The 23574-nt window shown below is 32.7% G+C and overlaps 1 protein-coding gene across 4 annotated transcripts in view; it reads right to left on the minus strand.

Moving 5' to 3' along the window:
* Positions 1-23574, minus strand: part of LOC129739518 (RNA-binding protein MEX3B) — a 172458-nt gene that overhangs the window by 113309 nt on the left and 35575 nt on the right. Inside the window, exon 1 of one of the 4 annotated variants that reach the window (XM_055731000.1) lies at positions 10103-10120. The exons of 2 other annotated variants lie outside the window; for them this stretch is intronic. The gene's annotated coding sequence lies outside the window, so the exon portion shown is untranslated. Of the gene's footprint in view, positions 1-9071; positions 9186-10102; positions 10121-23574 lie in introns of those variants that run through there. One more of the 4 variants, XM_055730999.1, reaches the window with a different exon arrangement.

Genomic DNA, 23574 nt, shown 5'->3' on the forward strand with positions numbered 1-23574 from the left:
GGGAACGGAATTTAGGGTTTTTATGAACATTTCAGGCCCTTCCTCTTTTTAGTGAGAAGATATGAAAGGGAGGGGAGCTCCCATACATTTTTGAATAAATCGAAAACAAACCGAGCAAATGGAACAGAATTGAGTATGGGTCAATATTTGGATACAGAAAGTGTTTCTTTGATTATCTGAAAAGATGGGGGAGGGGGTCTACCATACAATTTTTTTTTACAAATTTCTTAAACTTATATCAAAAATGAAACCAAATTAGGCATAGAAGGGTATTCGAGTACTAGAAATTTTTCTGGTTAGAGACCTCGCTCCACTTCCAGTGGGAGGACAAGAAAGGGAAGGATAACTCATACATTTTTTTACATAGCTTGAAATCTTCTCGAGAAAATGGTAACAATTATTGCATCTAATAGTTATATACGAATCTTAGATCTTTGAAAAAAAAAACAGCTTTTGAATAAAAAATAAGAGTAGTTTCTTAGTATCACGAAAAAAAAGATCTTTCAATGAATCTTTGATAGTTTTGAGATTTTTTTCATTTCCAAGCTTCTGAGCACAAAATGTGCCAAAAAGTGACAATTGTAGGGAAAAGAAAGAAATTTATATCTGTGATAGAATAAACAAGAAATTGACAGCTGTGAGATTGGCAGCACTTGCATATGAGAGAGAGAACGTTCGTTTTCATGTATTCAAAATCTTTTGGTTTTCGAGAGAGCATTCGTTTCCTTTTAGAAAAAGACTATGTAGAGTTTTGTAGTAAGAGAGTTCAATGGGAATTAAGAGGAAAAGGCAAACCAGTTTATTATTCTCAGTTTATTATTATCAGTTTCTAAATTAATTTCGTAAGAAACGGGTCGCGTAGCTCTTCGTGCGAAAAAAATGAAACTTTAGCGAAAGAATTTTTTTTTCCGGGAATTTAACAGCATGCTGTCATTCATCCCTAAAACGAAAGAAAATGGCGAAATTGATGGAAAATAGCAAAAGCGAGGGTTGGGGAAAATATGCCGAATAGGTCGGTCGGTCTCGACAGCAATGAATGTTTGGAAAAAATTTCATCATTGAATTTCAAAAACACTCATTTTATAGATCGGCTCAAAAAACTGACACGTATAAAATTTCAGTTAAATCAAACTTATTTAGGAGTACTTCGTATTACTCAAAGATTCCATTTTATTCACTTTTAAATCTCCGGAGGCCAGAAGAAACAACAAAAATGTTCAAAATGCAAAAAAATCATAAAACAGTGAAACAAATGGCAAATTAAAAAAAAATATTTGATAAAATTTTATTTTTGAATTTTGAATTATTTTGACATTTTTGTCCATCTTGTATCGCGGAAATAAGTTTGTTTATGTTCTAGAAAGGCGTGCGTGAGTTCAGATGGAATAATAAAAAATAAGACAGAAACTACTTTGATTATCATTTAAATATAAACTGATTATCATTTAAATATATAAGAACTATTGTAGTGAATAAGGAAACTCTAGTTTATCAGAAAATCATGTTAATAAATAACTAAGCTTTGATTTCAAGAAATTATAAAATGAAAGTACTGCAGTTCTAGTACTTTCCGGAAAGTTTTATTCACTTTTCGTAAATATGGCCCCACGTTGGGCGCCAAATCTGTTAGCGTAAACTGTCTGATCCGGTGCAAGTGCGGCTTATGGGGATTTTTTTCTATTATCTGAAAATTTGCACCGGAGGTCATTGGATCTCCTCCAAAAAAAAATTTTTTTTGTACGTTTTATTTATTGAGGGATTAATCAACTGCTTTCACCCTCCGAAAAAAATAATTCAAAATATCATACATGTCAAATTTCACTTATGCCACACTTTTGAATGAATTTTATCACTTTTTCTTCATTTTCTTTATCGTTTCTTAACACTGCTTCTAACGTTGTACCGTTGATCAATTCTATTCTCTGGATTTTGTATTTTAAGCAGTCCAAAATGATGTGCTTCACTGTAATAATCACGTTGCAGGTATCACATATAAGTGGTTCTTCCTGTTTCAGTAGATAATCGTGCGTCATTCTGGTATGTCCTATTCGTAATCTGTTTGTTTGTTACATCCTCCAAAATTGAATATTAGATTTGTTTCAGATTTCTAAAAATTTTATTTTATGAGTTAGATTCGGTTAGATTTTTATTGTAAATAATATTGAATCATTTTTCAAAAGTACATAACTATTTTGTCTTTCAACAGAAATCATAAAATAGTACGTTAAACCGCATTGAAATTTTATCAGCTTTTTAAATAAAATATTTTCAAATTTTCAAGTAATGTTTTTTTAACATGAAACATTGTAAATAAGCTTTAAATAATGTCTAAAAGTACCATCTGCATCACCGAATTTTCTTAAAAAAATACAATTATTTAGCTCAATTTATGTTGCCACTTTCATCTGAAGCCACCAAGCTAGGTCAACAACTCCTTGAGTTATGAAAGAAATTATGGCAATAAATTTCTTTTTTTGCTTAGAAAACAAACAAATAGTCGAACAGCTGCACTCACATTTGCAGGTAGTGAGTGCTTCCAACAACGTAGGATCATATGTCATTTTAAAATAATTTATTTGAAAAACTGTTCAAATTTTAATGCGTTTTACTGTGCTGTTCTAAGATTTCCGTTGAAAAATAAGGTTCAGTTTTATTTAAAAAAAGTCAATCCAAATCAAACTCAAAAAGTAAAAATTTTAGAAATCTGAAAAAATACATTTGTTTTAAAGTTCTAAACATAAACGAAATTTTCTATTTTGGGGAAAATCTGAAGACCCCAGATAATAAAAAAAAATCCCCTTTTGCAACACCCTAAGAAGGGTCGACATACCTGACTTACCAAAAGGTAAGAAAGATCAAAGCAGATCGAAAGAAATATTAATTAGAATAGTAGAATTAGAAATAGTATTTTTTCCTTAATATAAAAGATCACAATGTTTGTACGCGCTCTTTCTAAAAAATTGTGGGAAAAAATTGTGTTTTTTAGAGGACCATGAAACTTTCTCCGAATTTGACACGAATTGGCATTCTAGTTTGCAATTATTCAACGTTGTTTCAATAAAGGATATTCCTGATGAGCTACAATCCGTTTAATTAAAAAAAATATACAAACATAAGTGTGTGTCTAGAATTTTATTAATAGCAAATAGAAATTTTGCTGCAGCATTTTTTACTTTTCGATAAAAAAATGAGCACTTTTTGAAAAGATTTGTAATCGTTTATGATAAAAGTTCGTGCCGGAACCAAACAAAATCAACAAAGCTGTTGTTTCATAGATGAGGCATGCTCAGTATGGTGAAACTTGTAAACTTATCCAATGCAAAACTCCCTCAACGACTTAAAAAAAAGTTTTAAGAATGGTCATTCTAATGAAACAAAATTTGATGCCTACTCACTGGTCGGTGATTTAATCAGATCAAATTGACGTTTGAGCGCATTTTTGTTTCTTCTGCCCAAGCAACCAAAAGTCAAATAATTATTTGAATGAAGGCATTGAAAGTTACATATTGGCTGACAAAGAGAATCAACTGCCCAATTCCCTTTAGTGAACTTTATGTACTCATTAATGAACTTGCAAGTTGCATAAGTGATTAATATGTACATTGTATGTGACTTGTTTTGCCCAATTCCCATAAGTGAACTATATGTACTCATTAACGAACTTGAAAGCTGCAAAAGTGATCTTCACGTACGTTATATGGGACTTAAGTCACATAAAGGGCACAAAAGTGCTCAATACGGGATTTGGTAAGTCACATAAAGGGCACAAAAGTGCTCAAACGGGATTTGATAAGTCACAAAAAGTGCATTGATGTGCTTTCAAAATCAAATCACCTCTTCGAGTTTTAGTTTCCGTTAGAACAACATCTAGGCATAGTCTCGTGGTAGCGTGTTCGATTCTCACCACGCAGGTCGGGGTTCGATCCCCAAGCCGGGCAAGTTTTTTTTCCAATAAGTAATTTTGTACTTGAGTGACCATTCCGACGCGATATATGTAGGAAATGTAGGAAAGAAGCAATTGAGCAATTTGTCGAGTTTGAAATCCGGCGCGTGGCATCATGGCGGCACCGGTACAGAACACAGTAAATAATCAAGAGAAGGTGATATGAACCGAAGCCAACGGTTCAGTTGAGATAGAGAGAGATTTTTTTGCTCATTTTGCGATTTTTTGGAAGCTGAATTAAGAGGCTGCTGGAATCTGAATAGAAGATCATTAAGACTTGTTTTGGAACTTGGAAGTATCAATAAGAACTTAAATTTTGAGCTGCATAGAACGTACTTCATATCAATGATGGGGCTGAGTAAGCGTGTTTGTACCTGTTTTATGGAACTTTTGGTTGCTTGGGTGTTTTCCACCCCTGGGTGTGGGTGAGATACAAAAATTGTATTTACGGCTTGAAGAGCTTGGCATTTTTTACATTGGTCACAATAAATAAAGAAACTTACTGGAAAAACTAAAATAACCTTTTATTTCTGGATCATTTGTGTTAACTGAGAAATATCTCATTGAATTTGCCCAAATTGTGGTCCAATCACTTTACTACTTAAACCGTTTATCGGTTGAACCAAAAACAAAGAAAATTTATCGGAAAATGCCAAAATTCGTCAAAATTCCTCAAAATACGACATTTTAAAAGGAACTGGCCCATAATCGATAAAAGCCTTGAGAAACATGACACAAAAGCCAACACTATGGAAAACTTTATTAAACTTAGTCAAAAATGGCATTTAAGGTCACAATCAAAGATGTGCAAATTAAAAAAAAACTTTTTTGGAAAAAAAATTACAACCGCTTTTCAATCTAGGCGTAAGGCTTCGAATTCTCATACACCTGATGAAATGTACACTTTTTTACGATATTTCTGTGGGAATGAATTAATCTCAGATAGTGCAAAGGGGAATCCGCCATGAGCGTGCAGTCAGCGATGAGCTTGCACGCTCCTTTTTTTAAACTCAAAATTGAGTAATTTACTCAATACTAAGTTTAGCCGAACTCAAATTTATCCTTTTTATTCGGGGGTTGTTTATTTTCAGGGAATTAAAGGATGGTAAAATTTATTTGTACTCGGATGTTGCTGTTCCGGTACATTTCATTGCAATTACAGAGAAATAGAAAAATTTGACACTTTCGGTTAAAAAACAACTTTCGGATGTTACTTCCCATGGAAAGTAAATAACATTCCACAGACATTCCAAGCCACTCACCATATGATGACACTGACGGACAGAATTTTACGCTGACACGTTAGACATTCCATTATGAAGTTCCTTCATAGTCTTCCGGTAATTGTTCCGGAACGACAAAATTTTGCGTCGTGTTCCTTGGTTGCTGTTCCGGTTCGAACTGAACTCGCTGAGTGTTTTCAGTCCAACAGAGAGAGTTCAATTTTTAGTTCATAAGGTTGAACTCAGCTTTGCTCCCTCGCCGAAGGAAAAAAAAGGATCAATTTTGAGTTCACAGTTCGAACTCCGTTTTGAACCATCGCAAGGAGGAAAAAAGGTACTTAACTTTAAGTTGATAGAATCGAACTATGTTTTGAACCACGGTCATACTTAATTTTGAGTTCCAATAAAGGAGCGTGCGAGTAGGCAAGTCGATCGGTAGCGCGTGATTATTCCCGTAGGTTGTGGTCAGGCGGAGTCCACGGTTGTTTCCGAGCATTGGACCAGTTTGCACATTTGACGGCCGTGGCAGGTATTTGAAAACCAAATTGTATTTTGAGGTAGAAATGTAGAATTTGAAAAGAAAACCGAATTAATAAAAACAAAAATCGTCAGAATTTATACACGCTGCACAAATTCTACCAATAGTTGGGAAAAAACTATCGAGTTTCAAAATTAATTATTTTGTTTTTAAAAACAAATAGTGAGTAAAGCTTGGTTTCAAGTGAGAAACCAGACCGAGTGAATTTTAGGAATTATGTTTGTCAAGTTATATCGTGAGATGGAATACTATATAATTAAATAATCCGAGTGAGGAATAATTCTACTCTGAATGAAAAACACAAAACAACAAGAAATGAAATTTTAAAAAATTAAAAAAAAAATCATATCACAAGAAAACGAGTTGAGGGGACAGTTTGGTAAGAAAGAAAATTTTAGCGGGCTTTGCGATAACACCTTGAAGTACATTTAAAATCCACCAATAAGCGAGTTGGGAGGACAGCTTGAAATAAATGTCTGGAAAAACACCTATAAGTGAGTTGAGTGGACAGCTCGGTGATCAAGCGGATTTGGAGGACAGCTTGTAATTTTTTTTTTAGAAAACTCCTATAAGCGAGTTGAGAGGACAGCTTGAAATAAATGTATGAAAAAAAAACCTATAAGTGAGTTGAGAGGATTGCTCGATGATCAAGCGGGTTGAGAGGACAGCTTGTAATTTTTTTTAGAAAACTCCTATAAGCGAGTTGAGAGGACAGCTTGAGATAAATGTATGGAAAAAACATCTATAAGTGAGTTGAGAAGACAGCTCGGTGATCAAGCAAATTGAGAGGACAGCTTGTAATGAATGTTTAAGAAAACTCCTATAAGCGAGTTGAGAGGACAGCTCTATGATCAAGAGGATTGAGAGAACAGCTTGTAATTAATGTTTAAAAAAACTCCTATAAGCAAGTTGAGAAGACAGCTTGAAAAAAATGTATGAAAAAAACAACTATAAGTGAGTTGAGAGGACAGCTCGGTGATTAAGCGAGTTGAGAGGAAAGCTTGTAATAAATGTTTAAGAAAACTCCTGTAAGCGAGTTGAGAAGACAGCTTGAATTAAATGTATAGAAAAAAAACAACAATAAGTGAGTTTAAAGGACAGCTCGGTGATCAAGCGCCTTGAGAGGACAGCCTGTAAAAAATTGTTTTAGAAAATTCCTATAAGCTAGTTTAGAGGACCTGAGATAAATGTATGGAAAAAACACCTATAAGTGAGTTGAGAGGACAGCTCGGTGATCAAATGGGTCCAGAGGACAGCTTGTAATAAATGTTTAAGTAAACTCCTAAAAGCGAATGAGTTGAGAAGACAGCTCGGTGAACAAGCAGGTTGAGAGGACAGCCTGTAATACATTTTAAAGAAAACTCCTATTTCTAAGCGAGTTGAGAGGACAGCTTGAGATAAATGTATGGAAAAACACCTATAAGTAAGTTGAGAGGACAGCTCGGTGATCAAGCGAGTTGAGAGGACAGCTTGTAATAAATGTTTAAGAAAACTCCTATAAGCGAGTTGAGAGGACAGCTCGATGATCAAGAGGGTTGTAATCAATGTTCAAGAAAACTCCTATAAGCGAGTTGAGAAGACAGCTTGAAATAAATGTATGGAAAAAACAACTATAAGTGAGTTGAGAAGACAGCTCGGTGATCAATCGGATTTAGAGAACAGCTTGTAATTTTTTTTTTGAAAACTCCTATAAGCGAGTTGGGAGGACATTTTGAAATAAATGTATGGAAAAAACAACTATAAGTGAGTTGAAAGGACAGCTCGGTGATCAAGCGGGTTAAGAGGATAGTTTGTAAAATGTTTTTAGAAAATTCCTATAAGCGAGTTGAGAGAACAGCTTGAGATAAATGTCTGTAAAAAACACCTATAAGTGAGTTGAGAGGACAGCTCGGTGATCAAGCGGGTTTAGAGGACAGCTTGTAAAATTTTTTTTTAGCAAATTCCTATAAGCTAGTTTAGAAGGCAGCTTGAGATAAATGTATGGGAAAAAGACCTATAAGTGAGTTGAGAGGACAGCTTGGTGATCAAGTGGGTTGAGAAGACAGCTTGTAATAAATGTTAAATAAAACTCCTATAAGCGAGTTGAGGGAAGTTAAATGTATGGAAAAAAAACAACTAGAAGTGAGTTGAGAGGACAGCTCGATGATCAAGCAGGTTGAGAGGAAAGCTTGTAATTAATGTTGAAGAAAACTCCTATAAGTGAGTTGAGAGGACAGCTTGGTGATCAAACAAGCTGAGAGGACAGCTTGTAAAAATTGTTTTAAAAAACCTGTAAGCGAATGGAGAAGTGAACTGTTACCTTAAAAACAGCTATCCACTTTTTTCGTAAAAACTCCTGGTATTTTGAATTTCATTAAGAAATATCCAAAAACACCATGAAAGAAGTATGCAAGATTGAGCGTACAATACAAGGTTTTCTCCGAAAGACATGAAAAAACCGTTCAGAAAGAACAAAACAAAATCCTAAAACTATCAAAATCAAGCATCGACTTTGACTTTTGGTATTCACATTCATGAGATCATGACGCCTCTTGAATGAGGTTTCTGGGCACTGGGATATCGAGTATACTCTCAAATTTTCTTAACTGCTTTTTGTATCTACATTTGTCATTTTGCTTAACTGATTTACCATGTTTTCTGTGAAAAACTTGTACTGTACGATCAATCTCGCATACATCTTCTAAGGTGTTTTTGGCTATTTGTTAAAAATTAAATTCTAAATTGATTGAATTTGTTAACTTTTCATCATTAAAATGATGAAAGATTTTTCTAGAAGTTAGGTTAAAGTTTTTTTAATGATAAAAAACCCTCTTAATTAATAAAAAGAAAAAATACGAAATACAAAAAGGTGACGGTCAATTTTTTGACTAACTTTACTATCGGTCGTACTAGTCTGGAATTAATACAGTGTATTGAATCCTCGACAGAAAATTTCATATAATTTACATGTTGGAATAAAAGCAAAGTATTGAAATTGCTCTAAAGTACCCTTATTAAAAGTTCTGGGAGAATTTCGGAAGGAATTTAGAAAAAAAAATGTAAAAATTTAGTAACAAATAGTTTTGAAGAATTATAATTCTCGGAAGACATAATTAAATGTTCATTGATTCAAAGCGAGAATGTAATTAATCAACCAGGCTTAGCCAGGCTTAGCCGAGCTGCATGATAAATACAGTAAGATAGTTACTACACGTTACGATTAAGAAGGGATCACCTATCACCGCATGTCGGCTTAGTCAAAAGCCAGCCAACGACAACGAGCCGAAGCTTATCGACTGAACGCCTAGTGCCGTCTTAGTGTTTCAACCGAGAGCCAACAAAAATAGAGGATCAACCGGATGGGAGTTTACTCCTTCTTCGCTCTTACCTCCTTCGCTGCCTTACATATCTTCGGGTCATTTCGCTCTACAAACCTCGACTTGTGTATTCTGGCTGCGCTCTAGAGCCCCAAGGATCCCCTTTGCCGGGAATCGAACTGCGTCGGTTGTTACTACAAGTTAGTTAAGTAAGTATGTACATATGTAGGTACATAACCCCGCTCCCCCTCCTCCCCTTTCTTCCTCACGGTCTCGTTTCGACTTTCGCGTTTTCAGACACGACGCGACCTTCTTCGACTTGTTCTTTTTCGTTCTCGTAATCGTCCTCCTCCTCTTCGGTTTTACGCTTTCTTTACTTTAAGCGGGCTACCTACTACAAACCCCAAACTACCGACAACAGACCGACTCCCGACAATAACAACAACAATAACACCAAACTTAGACCGTGTTTGTGTCTCTCTGTCTACCTCCACATCCGTTCCGATCGGCAGCACTCGGGTGGGGTGGCCCCAACTCCCTCCGGATAACACGAGGTGGGGTTCGGTTTTCAGCAAGAAGGGGTTCTGAAGGGAACTACAGAACATAGAACTTTTGCTCTCGTTTCCAACCGGCTCTCCCGGCGTTTCTTGAAGCCGACAAAACTAACAAAAAAAAACAATCCGGGAGAGAGAGTTGCACTACTGAGCGCAAAGTTTGTGGTACGAACGAACGAGGACGAGAATGGCCTCGTCTCCCCAGATTCGGTGAGACTTGAGTTTTTTTTTATCTTCGGTCTTTGGTCTAAGGCCAGACGAAGAAGATGTTCCTGCTCACGTCTCACACTCACGCACACAGAACACGCGGTTTTTCGCACTGCAATTTGGCCGGTTTTATTTTTTTTTATTTTTCTGTCACTCTTTTGCCTAAATCGTTCCGGCTTTCGGCTTTGGTTCCTTCACGCAACAATTCAGCTGGTTCGCGAACCTATTGTTAAGTAATCGTTGTGCCGACAACGTTTTGCGAATCCGAATCCAGAGCACGTTGTGCTTCGGTTAATCGGCAAGCAATCGCCTCGGTATCGATTTTTCGGGTGATTACCTACCGGTGAAGTTGTAGCGGAAAAAAAGCCGGTCCTTCGAGCCGGATTCACTTGTTTTCTTTTTCAATGGGGGGCAAACTCTTTTCGCTGTTCAAACTTCGGTTATTACTTAAACCTTGGAATCAATCACAAAATTCCACACCGGTAAATTGTAAAAAGGGAGTTGTCTTGTTTAGTACCACTCACTAGAAGTAGGGATATGTCTGGCCGGTGTCTCGTTTGGTTTGGTGTGGTCTGGTCTGGTCTGGTCTGGTCCGATCTCTGAATGCAGTTCGAGTTGTTGGAGAAGAGTTCTGGACGTAGTCCCACCTATATATGTATGTAACCATTTAAACGAATCAACCGGCTGAGGAAGAAAGGGGAACGATGAGTTTTGTGGGGGGGCATCGGGTCCTTCTATGTTGCACATGCTGCACTGACTGGATGGGCAAAAACGTGCTCAACGCCAAAACCACCCACCCGCCAACCCGTTTTTCTTCAATTCTCCAACAAACGACGCTGTCTGTTGGTAATCGAACAGGGCGACCGGCGAATCTCACCAGAGATAGCCAATTCATTGGAAAATGTGCTCTCGTGCGCTCTTTTTCGTGAGCTCTCGGGCTTATAGAGGTGCTCTCTTACATTTCAATCAAACCAATCGTTTTTTTGCGAATTCACCGGGGTTAGTTTTCGCTCTTCTCTTCCTATCTCGCGACTTCAAGGATGAATATGTCGCTGATAGTGCAGACGATAGCATGGGCGTCGAACTGTAGGTTTTAGTAAAATTAGACGTATAGTTTTGTTAAAATGTTAAATTTCTGCTCCCAATTTGGAAAAACATTCTTTTTGGTTACCTACTATTTTTGCTTAGATTTTACTGGAGGACATTATAAAAATTTAGAATTTTTTTCAAGCACATATGCCCAATAGACTGATTCGATGTGGGGTCATTTTTGAATTTTTTAAACCCTGAGGTCTGAAAAGCTTTGTTTAGCTCAAAACTGATCCATGATTTTTAGCAGAATTTTTTAGTAACGTTTACATGAGTAAATTTGAACTTTTAGGTTCCCGATCAGGAGGGAAAAACAAAATTATATCAAAATGAGATATTTTGATACTTATTTTTTTCTATCTAAATGTGTTATAATTCAGTACTCGTAGGATGTTAAAATATCTCAAATTATATCAAAAAATCTATACGAGCGTAGCTAAATTATATCAGTTTTTGATATGCTCCTATCAAGATTATATCTGGTTCAGATAGCATAGTTTGATATTGGACAGAACAAATTATATCAAAATTATAACTTATCAAGATATGAGTGCTTCGAGAAAATTTTATAGAGGAAGGTCAATAAACCACATTATTTGATAAAACCATGCCCCATTTTTGGTTTCCCAAAAATTTGATTCAATTTTATGAATCTGTTGAGCGAAACTCGTTAATGTAAGGTTTGAGCCGTTGACTTCGATGTCCGTGTTTCAGAAAAAGTTGTACGTATATCAAAATAAGATATAATCATTTTATTTTAGGACAATCCGAAAAAAATCTTGATCATTGAATATGAGCTCAACCCCATTCAAGTTTGTCAATCAGAATAAGATATAATTTAGATTAGAGAAACTTAAAATCGAAAATTTGGAGTACTTAATTATAACAGAACCAGATGTAAATATCTAGGTGAGATACGTTTGAATTATTATTTTGATATGCTCTTCTGATCGGGTTTGTATGGGAAAATTTAATATTTTGTGCTGAAAAATCAATATCATTTTTGTTTCTTCTGGGGAGCCGAGCCTGCTTCTGGTTTTTGTGCAAGTTAAGAAATTCTCTAAGGTAAATTTTCCGTTGAACAACTTTGTGGAAGACCTTAACTTTGTATTTTATTAGGCAAAAAAGTTAATAGCTGTTTAACAGGGTTGTGTCTTTTGGCACTGATAAGCAATTAAATCAATTGACATCATTGCTGGAGCCTCGCGAATTATTGCATGAAAAATAGTCATGCAATACCTCGTTAGGCACCCAGCAGTGATGTCAATTGAATTTATTTTTTTATTAATTCCAAATGACATACCCCTGTTAAACAGCTAATAACTTTTTTGCCTAATAAGATACAAAGTTCAGGTCTTCCACAAATTGTTCAGAGAAAAATTTCTCTGGAGAATTTATAAATTGGCACAAAGCCATAAGCAGGCTCGGTTCCACAGGAGAAACAAAAATGATGTTGATTTTTTAGTACAAAATATTCAATTTTCCCATACAAACCCAAAAATTCAAATTTTCTCATGTAAATGTTACTTTAAAATTCTGCAAAAAATCATGGATGAGTTTTGAACCGAAACAAAGCTTTTCAGACCTCAGGGTTTGAGAAATTCAAAAATGACTCCAAATTGACTCAGACTTATGAGGACATTGAATGAATTTTCAGTTTTTATTAATGTTTTCGATACCCCCAAAATATTTCTCTGGAAAAAAAACTAGTTTTACCATTCAATGGATACCATCTAACTTTCATTCGAACCTGTGTATAACCTTTTCAATTTTGAATTTTGAGTATTTTAGATCCTATCACGTTAGTTGTTCTTTTTTCATGGAAACCTATATTAAGGGAATATAGAACTTTAGAAGCATGCATTGGAATTGAAACAATACTTTTGATTCCTGGGGTGAATATTGATAGAAATTAACCTGAATAACACTTGCGTAAACATATAATTTATTTTTTGGTTAAGCTTATTTATTTGTATTCAACTTTTCCAAAGGTTTTGCTATATTTTTACCACAAATATCATAAGGCCACAAAAAGAAATTTTTCTCGAGGCGCAAAAAGTTTTGGAGCTGATTTTGACTAATTTGGGGGGCGCTGAATCCAATTATTCAGTTGTGTTTTTTTTATCAGTGCTCATTTTTAAGATTCCAGGGTTAATTTTTGAAAATCGGCAAAATTCATTCAAAATGTTTGGCACCGCACAACTGTAGGACATTAGAAAGATATTGAAAATAAGGGTTTCTAATCAATGATGTACTTTCTTCAAGGCCGAAGGTTATTCCGACTTCTGAGTAAAAGTTACATTTACAGAAGTTTTCTTTTTGTTTATTTTCTCCGTTTTTTTTTTGTAAAATAATAGAGTTTCGACAACATTTTGAAGCATTTTTACATCAAAATTATTATTAAATATTTTCAGAAGCATAATTTTAAAAACTTTTGCAGTCTTCAGCAAAGTTGTAAAATAGGTTGAAATCTTCAATATCAAAAACTCAATACTCCTTGGCGATGACATAAATAATTACCATTTTTAATATTAAATTTAAAGAAAAAAAAATCTATTTTTTAAGAAATGAAATTAGGGAATTTAGTCCTAAATCACTCTAGATCAAATACATTTCATTTGACGACACTATATGACGAAATTCACGATTTGAAACTTATTCTTAATGGTAAGTTTAGAACTGCAATTCAATAAACCTTTTGTATCGAAACTCAAATCTTGACACACAAAAACCCTACCTTAAAAACGGTTGTAAATGAATAAATTCAGAATTTGATACCAACCATTTTAACTCCAAAATTCATGCATCGAATACTAATTTTATACATCAACAAGTTTGAAGCCATGTGAGAGTTGTTCAATACTCACAATAGAATAAATAAAAAAAACTAAATCCTATTATCTATTATTTTATCCCTTATCTTATGCTACAAGAGACCGATTTCAGCCTCAATTTAAAAAAAAAACTCTTGTTCTTCTCAATGCTCGAATTCTCATTTAAAAAGGTTTTGACAAAATTCACATTTTCCCCAGGAAAAAAGTGCAAATTTTTGTGATGTTCTATCCAGTAGTTTTTGAGGTAGCGTCCAATGCAGAAGTTTTTGGGAAACACGTGCGTCATCTTTAATGCATACTATTAACCATCCTTTTTTTTTTCAAATCTAGGCCATGTTGGATTTCGTTTTCTGTTTCCTGAAGCCCGATCTTCAAAATAACTCAAAATTTTGAATTTGGTCGAAATTATAACAAACTAAGCTGATTGTCCTCCTTCGGAACAAAAAACAACATATTTGACTTTTTATTCCAGATCCAACTTAAACACAGTATAAACTTTGTGGGATCAATTGAAGTGCTTTGAAGAGAAAATGGTCTCATTCGGAGGCAATCTTATTTGTATTTTTAACCATTCATCGTGCCAATCGTTATAAAACACTGAGTGATTTGCAGTTTCCACAAATCGTTAACGTCCGCAAATGCTAGACATTCATTTTTACAATTCTTCTCCTTGTTCATCTCCGGGAAACACATGAGAGAAAAGTTTCTGATTGGAAACCTACCAGGTGACCGCTAAATAGTTCGTTTTGCTGTCCATTACAAAAATTTTCAAAATATCTCCCCCCTAGCTGTCCAAATATTTTGCGCATGATTTGACCACCGTATTTTGTTTATTTAACCGGTGAGCTGCTTTTCTACCTTGTAGAAATGAAGTCAGGCCTGTTAATGAGTCAGCTTGACGAACCAGTCAGTATAATTTATCTTTCAAATCACTTCCTCTATTGATATTTTCGGATTTAGCTTGAAAAAACTTTTCACATTCCTTAACTTCATGGAATCAATCATCCTTACTTTTATGAAAATTTTCAGCTCTCTATTGGATCCTCTCAGATTTCTTAAACGATTTACTATGTAAACTTTGGTCGAATAGTTGATTTCCAGTTGTTTTTGGGTAACCCTATAGGATTTTTATGGATTTTTCTCGATGCTGTCCAAAAAATTTTTTCAATGAACTTCAGTATTGGAAGCCAATTCAAATATTACTTGACAGATTATCATCAAATTTTTGACACGTACACATTACATTACTAAGAGTTTTGGATTTATCACCACGATTGTTTCGATAATTTCGAAGAACATTACATTACTAGGTAGGTTCACTGAAAATTTCATCAATTTCCATCTATGGATTTAAAAGTTTCTCGTAAAAAAAAGGGTTGCATTTTTTTTTCGAATACACCCCTTATTATGATAAATGTGGCCAAATATGCATTTTTTTTCTCTATCAGCTTTTATTTTTTTAAATAACTTTCGAAAATAGACCAAAATCATTGAGAAAATTTTAACATTTTTTGACAAAACCTTAAAAATTTAAAATAAAGGTTTAAAACTAATTATAAATTTTTCTCAACACCGCAAGAAATTTCAACTCCTGTGAAAAAGGTTATAGAAGTTTCCGTTTTGTTTCCTTTACCTCATTTTGTAAGAAACGGAAACTTTTTAACCATATTGAATCTCAGATATTTTTTAAAAGCATACGTCATATCGTTTTGCAGGATTTAACAAATTTGTTCAATGAAATAGAACTTTTTTTTAACTTTCTTCTGTATTGTTAGTATTTATTACTCGTAATGATATGTTTTAGATCATTTTTTTATAATTTTCATAAAAATAATCCTTTATTGAATGAAGTAATAACAACAAATTCAGAATCATTTTTTTTATTTCATATAGGTTTTTAGCTTATCAGTTATCATTAATTGATTTAACTCAAAACTCAACTCAACTTCATTTCAAAACTCATAAAATCACCAAAACTTGAGGTGACAGACAAAACCTGACAAATGATTAGAGTTCAGGACGTCAAAATCTACTAAGTTTTTAAAACATAGGTTCCAAAATGCTGTTTTTCTAGTAATAAATTAAATTCTTTAAATCAGTTTATGAAATGGTAAGATGTTTTTATTGAAACAATTCCTTCTAAATAGTTAAATAACTTATCTTTTTCATCTTTATTTTTTTAATTTTCATATTTATTTACCGAATATTGTAAATCGTTTATTAGTTAACTAAATGTTTTAGTCAAACTTTTTATTTTTTTTATAAAATTTTTGATAAGTATGCCATTGTTGTTTTGTCTTGTAGTCATTGAATTTTTGATAAAAATAACATAGTTTCTACATTTTGCTCTTTCCATTACCCAATATTGCAATAGACGGCGAATAAATTTTCAGAGCTTAAAATTTTAAAATACAAAATCCGCGCTCGAAAATCAAAAATGATCACTTGTTTTAATTATTTTATTTCATCTTTCTTGAATCGGTCATATATTTTTTTAATTAATCTATGAAAAGTCTGTTAAATGATTCTAAGTAGCTGTTGTAAAGCTAAATTTTTTTGGGCAATGTTAACTAAACTAGTTTATCTTCATGCTTTCAATATTTTCTTTTTTTTTCTATCAGTTTCTATCAATGATCATTCAAGAAATCACCCATTATCCAACCTGTGCATTGTCAGTTTAAGCAAGCTTTCAATGATGAATTGAATTTTTTAAACCCTGGGGTCTTAAAAGCTTTGTTTTTGTTCAAAACTCGTCCATGAACTTTTAGCACAGAGAACAAACGTACAAGCTCGAACAAAAAATCTTCAAAAAAGTGTGTAAAATTTCAATTGTAGACATCCAAAAAATATGTTGAAAATTGACTTGAAACAGTGCCATCTATTGCCCGTTGATAAGTTACAAATCATATTTTCATGTGCCCATTTTTCGAAAAGGCATAATTGTATATGAACTCATCAATGTACTGCTGTACACCCCAAAGCAGTTTTTTTTTTACAATTAAACTGTATGTTTGGAAAAAGAGTAAAACTTTGAGTTTTTGAACATATTTGAAATCCTACAGTCAATTTTTACCAAAATCACACAAATTATGAATGATATTTGAGTAACGGACATTTTTTTCATTTATGATTAAAAATTAATCACTGTTGATTTATTTTTATTAATTTTTGCTTCGAAACTTTAAAAGTACATATCCTTGAATTGATTTTTATGCACTCTTTCTTAATTGTTTGTCACGAGTTTTCTAAATATGAAGGCTACAAAATTCATATAATTAATGATTTAAACTTGTCATACCACAGATTTTTCTTCCAGTAATCTAAGCTTTAGTAAACATAGCTGAATAATCTACAAAAAGCTTGCCAGATTGCCCGGTTTTATCCGGGTTTGCCCGGATATTTGATGCAAAATTTCGAGAAAGTCCGGTCCGGCCCGGTTGCCCGGATATCGTGAAAAAAGTCTGGATATTGCCCGGATTTTTTCACAATTTTCACAAAGAAACCAAAAAAAAAATCAATGTTTTGAGTAAATTTCACCAAAATCAATTAACGGTATGGAAATTTTCAACGGTTGTTTCAAATAATTTCGCTGATTTACTTTTATAAACCTTTAAATATTTAAGTGTTCCAAAAAGTTTTTGGAAGTCTGCAATTACATTAATAATATATTAATTTCATTTTTTTGCATTTTTTCTTTGCTTTTATATATAATAACACCTAAATTTTGCCCGGTTTTTACCCGGTTTTTGGATTTGAAAAATTGAAATCCATGCCCGGATTTTACCAGGTTTTTTTGAAAAAATGCCCGGATTTGCTAGGCCCGGATGGGATCGGAAAAAAATCTGGCAACCTTCTACAATGTGTTGAATCACATTCTTCATTCAATTGGACGTACAATACAGAAGTATCACATGTGACATAAAATTAGATTTTTGAATTTTCCAGATACATTAAATTCTGAAGACTCGTTCACTTTATGTCTTGAATTTTGAAAATTTAACCACTTGTCAGAAGCATAATATTGTAAGATTAAAATTTTCCGCTACATAAATTTAAGTTGAATTTATCCTCATACTTCTGGATTTTGGAAAGGATCAGCTCAATCTGCAGAATGTCATTAAAAAGCCTAATAATTTTAAACCAATTTGTTACTGCAAATGCTTTTCTTGGCCAAAGAAATTATAAATATTCTGCTTTTGTAAATATGTTTAAATCTTTCACTTAAACATCTTGCAAAGTATTCATTTAAATTTCATATGGATTTAAAATTGTCTTGACTCAACGCATTAAAATTGATATAAAATCATACCATGTTAGAAGAGTTGGCGATCCAAAAGAGAATCCATATCAGAAACAGATTTGAGAGAAATATAAAAGAGTTAGAAAAAAAAACTAAAATGTGGTCATCTCCGTGAAACTAATGTTAATTGATCGTTAATTAAGATTTTCTTTATTATCAAAAATAAAAACATTAAATTTTTAGTGTGGCTCTTCGAAACTCTGAAATTATGAAGTTTTTTGCTCTCCTGACTCAAAAGGTTGCCGACCACTGCACTGGTCTAGAAGAAATATTAAAGCATTTGTACACAAATATGAATATTTTTTTTTTCTGAAGCATAAGTAATAAACTTATGCAGTCTTCAGCAAAATTGTAGAAAAGGTTGAAATCCTCAATATAAAAAACTCAATGTTTCTTGGCCATGACCTAAATAATTATAATTTTAATATTAAATTTAAATTTAAATGTGATTTTTTTTAATCTAATTTTTTTATTGAATGAAAGATAAAAACTATATTCCAAATTAGTTTTTGTTCTACATGCAGCTTTGCTAGATCATCTGTTGTCAGATATTTATTTTATTTTAAACTAAGTTGATACACTGACAAAAAAAAATTTAACTAAGAATTCAAAGTTTTCAAAAATTATTTATTTGATTTTAGGCGCCAAAAACGCTATTTTCTTGAATACCATCAAGTAGCCATTCACCGCCCAGCCACCATTTACAGCCCAGAATCACCCTTTTATGTGTATTTCGAAAAGAGAAGGATGTTTCCCCCAAAAATAAGACTTCTATTCTGTGTTGGCATAATTTTTCGAACATTTCACTGAAAAAACTTAACTTTATTATGCTAACGCTAGCCAGAAATAAAATATTTGGTTTTTCGTTTCCGGTCAAATTATTAAATTCGACGCCTGTTAGCGAACTGAGCATCGACTTGAAACGATAGTTTTATTTTCGTAGAATAGATTTGCATTGGAAAATTTTCAATTTTTTCAATAGTTGTTGTCTTTTGGAGCGTTTAGTGTTGGACGGTAATTGGTATGTAAACAAAAGTGTTTGTTCCTAATGACCGGTCACGCAAAATTTTTTTGTTTTTAACGCATATATTGTGTCAAATGTGTACATTTTAAGCAGCATTTAGTTTGATTATGTTAGAAAATGATGTTTTATCGCTGAAAGTAAACGGTTACTTGAGGCTGTTTGCCGGGAATTCTCATTTTGTCAGTCAACGCACTTTGTTAAATTTGTACAAAATTTACGGGAAAAATTTCACAAAATGTATTCTCTCAAGATCCAAAATATGGTTTTGACAGCTCCTTACATGAAAAATACTAAAAAGAACCTGTTCCGTGTTGTTACGATAGTGTTGTTAGCCATCGTTTTTTTATTACACATGTTTGAAGTTGAAAAACTGCTTAACTGGGCGGTAGATGGTGACTTGATGGTACTTCATTTTTTTTAATTCTAACTATTTTTTCAGATATTTTAGAAAATTGTCAAAATTGCACCATCCAAGAAAACGGTTTTGAAAAAAGACTACAAAGTTTTGAAACTACCGGAAACAATCCTAAATTGAAATTTTTGCTTGATGTGAAATGGTTTTCTTAAATCTTTTTTCCAAAGTGTAGAAATTTTCCTGGTATAATAGACACGATACACAATAAATGTTTACCGACTGTTGGTGAAACTTTCCAAGATTTTCTCAATCGTACCTGGAAGAAAAAAGAAGAGAACAAGAGTACGGGATTAATGAAAAAGTGACGAAAAAAACTGAAACTGAATTAGTGAAATTTGAAAGTTGTGAAAATTGAATTCTTATTGCTTGATTTTATATATTTGTGAACTATGGTATGCGATATATTAGTTCTTAAGTGTTTAGATTGGCATTTCTTTGTTACTAAAATTCAAGAAAAATGTGTTGCCATTTCCTCTTTCAAACGCGCGACCGACGATGCAGGGTTCTGCCGAATATTGATTGCAATTTAGCAACTGTGTGCAGCAAACATCCGAAGCACTTTTCTAGACGATGGTTCTTTTAATCCCCCTCTCATACAGAATGGTTTGTTCCTCCTTTTTGTTTTTTTTTCTAGCCCAATTTCTCGAAGGACGAATCTTTGGAAGTTTTCCCGTCGGGACGCCAATCAAAACCATTCCGCTGACAACATCACGTCGCGTCCATTTCGTATGTGTGTCCTTCTTTGCATCTGCTCCTCCATCAGAAGTCCTTGACGACGTGAGGAAGTGGAAAAAGAAAAACCACAAGCTACTGACATCTGATGCATCATACTCGAAGAAAGGAAAAAAGGGGAGAGGGACAATTCAATTTCAATCGGTCTCATATGAAGTGGGTGGTGGGAGGGAAAAGTCCTTGTTTTGGTAGAGGGTTGAAGGAAAATAAACTGAGACGTTTCCCAGACTCATCAGACGACAATGAAGACGACGACGACGACGACGATCATCTTCATAGATGGCCAAGACGACAGTTCCTCAGAAAGTTCTCGAGGTTGTGCAAATTTCATGGGTGCTACCACTTACATTCTATTTGGTGGGAAAATTGCAGACAAATTTGCACTACCCACTCGATTTGTTCTTTGTTCGCAAAAATAGGTAGTAATGTCATTCGGAGGATTTATCCCGTTTAGAGATCGTCCTTGGGAGGAATCTGATAGGGATGAATAATTTTCCTTAAATATTTGCATTTACCCTCGACGATGTTAAGACAAAAATTAATATATTGGGAACTCAATGTCATGTTTCCATTAAAACTTCAGTGACGATAAGCAGTTTGTTCAGTGAATATTCTCAAATAAGGCATTTTAGGCTTTCAAAGCACCACAAAAAGACAAAAATGATAAATAAAGACCGAAAAAAACGAAAACTGAAAAATACAGTAAACATAAGGAAAGATTTGACGCAAAAATATGGCAAGAATGAAACAAAAATAAGACAAAATAGGCAAAGACAAGCAAAGATGAGGCATAGATAAGGCGAAGATTTGGCAAAGATAAGGCAAATATCTGGCAAAGATGAGGCAACCATAAGGTATACGTAAGAATGAGATAAGGTAGGAAAAAGCAACGAAAAGACAAGTACTGGAAAAGATAAAGCAAAAATAAGGCTTAGATAAAAAAGGATACGGCAACGACAAGCCAAAGATAAGGCATAGATAAGGCAAAGACAAAACTAAGATAAGACTAAGATAAGGCATAGATAAGGCAAGATTGAAACAAAGAAAAGACATAGACGAGGCATGATAGGCAGAAGCCAAGATCAGCGATGATAAGGTATAGATAAGGAAAGAAAAATAAATGATAAGGCAAAGACAAGCAAAGAAGAGGCAAAGATAATGTGAAAATAAGATAAGGCATATATTATGCACAAATAAAACAAAGATCAGAAAATACAAGGAAAAGATTAAGAAATTGAAGGAAGAATAAGACAAAGGCTGGCAAAGATATGACATAGATAAGGCAACACATGGCAAAGCTATGGCAAAGATGAGGCAAAGATGAGGAAAAGATGAAGAAAAGATAAGGCAAAGATGAGGCAAAAATATGGAAAAAATAAGGCAACGATGAGGAAAAGATCAGCCAAAGATAAGAAATGACTAAAATGACACAAGTGAAAAAATTGACAAAAATGACAAAAATGACAAAAATGACAAAAATGACAAAAATGACAAAAATGACAAAAATGACAAAAATGACAAAAATGACAAAAATGACAAAAATGACAAAAATGACAAAAATGACAAAAATGACAAAAATGACAAAAATGACAAAAATGACAAAAATGACAAAAATGACAAAAATGACAAAAATGACAAAAATGACAAAAATGACAAAAATGACAAAAATGACAAAAATGACAAAAATGACAAAAATGACAAAAATGACAAAAATGACAAAAATGACAAAAATGACAAAAATGACAAAAATGACAAAAATGACAAAAATGACAAAAATGACAAAAATGACAAAAATGACAAAAATGACAAAAATGAAAAAATTGACAAAATTGACAAAATTGATAAAAATGACAAAAATGACAAAAATGACAAAAATGACAAAATTGACAAAAATGACAAAAATGACAAAAATGACAAAAATGACAAAAATGACAAAAATGACGAAAATGACAAAAATGACAAAAATGACAAAAATGACAAAAATGACAAAAATGACAAAAATGACAAAAATGACAAAAATGACAAAAATGACAAAAATGACAAAAATGACAAAAATGACAAAAATGACAAAAATGACAAAAATGACAAAATTGACAAAATTGACAAAATTGACAAAATTGACAAAATTGACAAAATTGACAAAATTGACAAAACTGACAAAATTGACAAAATTTACAAAATTGACAAAATTGACGAAATTGACAAAATTGACAAAAATGACAAAAACTGACAAAATTGACAAAATTGACAAAATTCACAAAATTGACAAAATTGACGAAATTGACAAAATTGACAAAATTGACAAAATTGACAAAATTGACAAAATTGACAAAATTGACAAAATTGACAAAATTGACAAAAATGACAAAATTGACAAAATTGACAAAATTGACAAAATTGACAAAATTGACAAAATTGACAAAATTAACAAAATTAACAAAATTGACAAAATTGACAAAATTGACAAAATTGACAAAATTGACAAAATTGACAAAATTGACAAAATTGACAAAATTGACAAAATTGACAAAATTGACGAAATTGACAAAATTGACAAAATTGACAAAATTGACAAAATTGACAAAATTGACAAAATTGACAAAATTGACAAAATTGACAAAATTGACAAAATTGACAAAATTGACAAAATTGACAAAATTGACAAAATTGACAAAATTGACAAAATTGACAAAATTGACAAAATTGACAAAATTGACAAAATTGGCAAAATTGACAAAATTGACAAAATTGACAAAATTGACAAAATTGACAAAATTGACAAAATTGACAAAATTGACAAAATTGACAAAATTGACAAAATTGACAAAATTGACAAAATTGACAAAATTGACAAAATTGACAAAATTGATAAAATTGACAAAAATGACAAAATTGATAAAATTGACAAAATTGACAAAATTGACAAAATTGACAAAATTGACAAAATTGACAAAATTGACAAAATTGACAAAATTGACAAAATTGACAAAATTGACAAAATTGACAAAATTGACAAAATTGACAAAATTGACAAAATTGACAAAATTGACAAAATTGACAAAATTGACAAAATTGACAAAATTGATAAAATTGACAAAATTGACAAAATTGACAAAATTGACAAAATTGACAAAATTGACAAAATTGACAAAATTGACAAAATTGACAAAATTGACAAAATTGACAAAATTGACAAAATTGACAAAATCGACAAAATTGACAAAATTGACAAAATTGACAAAATTGACAAAATTGACAAAATTGACAAAATTGACAAAATTGACAAAATTGACAAAATTGACAAAATTGACAAAATTGACAAAATTGACAAAATTGACAAAATTGACAAAATTGACAAAATTGACAAAATTGACAAAATTGACAAAATTGACAAAATTGACAAAATTGACAAAATTGAC

This window comes from Uranotaenia lowii, chromosome 1 (assembly GCF_029784155.1).
Source record: "Uranotaenia lowii strain MFRU-FL chromosome 1, ASM2978415v1, whole genome shotgun sequence".
Taxonomy (NCBI): domain Eukaryota; kingdom Metazoa; phylum Arthropoda; class Insecta; order Diptera; family Culicidae; genus Uranotaenia; species Uranotaenia lowii.